Below are 1,313 nucleotides of genomic sequence, written 5' to 3' on the forward strand. Positions count from 1 at the left end.
CTTCAGAGGAAGAATAGTCTTCGGAGCTCATGAATGGCAGAAGGAGATTTAGTGGAATCTCTATGGTTTCTATATGAGCCTCAGATTCCTGTGGATCCTTAATAGGAAACTCCTTCTTGCTTGAGGGACGTCCCAGGAGGTCATCCTCACTAGGATTTTCGTCCTCCTCCTCCCTTGTGCATTCGGCCATATTGATTATATCAATGGCCTTGCACTCTCCTTTTGGATTTTCTTCTGTATTGCTTGGGAGAATACTGGGAGGAGTTTCAATGATTTCCTTACTCAGCTGGCCCACTTGTGCCTCCAGATTTCTGATGGAGGATCTTGTTTCACTCATGAAACTGAAGGTGGCCTTTGACAGATCAGAGACTAGATTGGCTAAATTAGAAGTGTTTTGTTCAGAATTCTCTGTCTGTTGCTGAGAAGATGATGGAAAAGGCTTGCCATTGCTCAGCCTATTGCGTCCACCATTGTTAAAGCCTTGTTGAGGCTTTTGTTGATCCTTCCATGAGAAATTTGGATGATTTTTCCATGATGAGTTATAGGTGTTTCCATAAGGTTCACCCTTGTAATTAACCTCTGCCATGGCAGGGTTCCCAAGATCATAAGCTTCTTCAAAAGCTGCCTCTTTAGTACTGTTGGATGCATGTTGCCATCCATTCAGACTTTGAGAGATCATGTTGACCTGTTGAGTCAACACTTTATTCTGAGCCAATATGGCATTCAGAGCATCGATTTCAAGAACTCCTTTCTTCTGAGGTATCCCATTATTCACGGAATTCCTCTCAGAAGTGTACATGAATTGGTTGTTTGCAACCATGTCAATGAGTTCTTGAGCCTCTTCAGGCGTTTTCTTTAGGTGAATAGATCCACCTGCAGAATGGTCCAATGACATTTTCGAAAATTCAGATAGGCCATAATAGAATATATCTAATATGGTCCATTCTGGAAACATGTCAGATGGACATCTTTTGGTCAGCTGCTTGTATCTTTCCCAAGCTTCATAGAAGGATTCACCATCTTTTTGTTTGAAGGTTTGAACATCCACTCTCAGCTTACTCAGCTTTTGAGGAGGAAAGAATTTATCTAAGAAGGCAGTGACCAGCTTATCCCAGGAGTCCAGGCTATCCTTGGGTTGTGAATCCAACCATATTCTAGCTTTGTCTCTTACAGCAAAAGGGAAAAGCATGAGTCTGTAGACTTCAGGATCAACTCCATTCGTCTTTACAGTCTCACAGATCTGCAAGAACTCAGTTAAAAACTGATAAGGATCTTCAGATGGAAGTCCATAAAACTTGCAGTTTTGTTGCATT

The 1,313-nt window shown here is 41.8% G+C and overlaps 1 non-coding gene across 1 annotated transcript; it reads left to right on the top strand.

Annotated features, from left to right (window-relative positions):
* The first annotated feature begins 953 nt into the window (after window positions 1–953).
* On the top strand, window positions 954–1,057 carry LOC112793165 (small nucleolar RNA R71). The gene has a single exon (XR_003197872.1). It is a non-coding gene; the product is annotated as a small nucleolar RNA R71 (small nucleolar RNA).
* The last annotated feature ends 256 nt before the right edge of the window (window positions 1,058–1,313 follow it).

The sequence above is a fragment of the Arachis hypogaea genome, chromosome 3 (genome assembly GCF_003086295.3).
Source record: "Arachis hypogaea cultivar Tifrunner chromosome 3, arahy.Tifrunner.gnm2.J5K5, whole genome shotgun sequence".
NCBI classification, from domain to species: domain Eukaryota; kingdom Viridiplantae; phylum Streptophyta; class Magnoliopsida; order Fabales; family Fabaceae; genus Arachis; species Arachis hypogaea.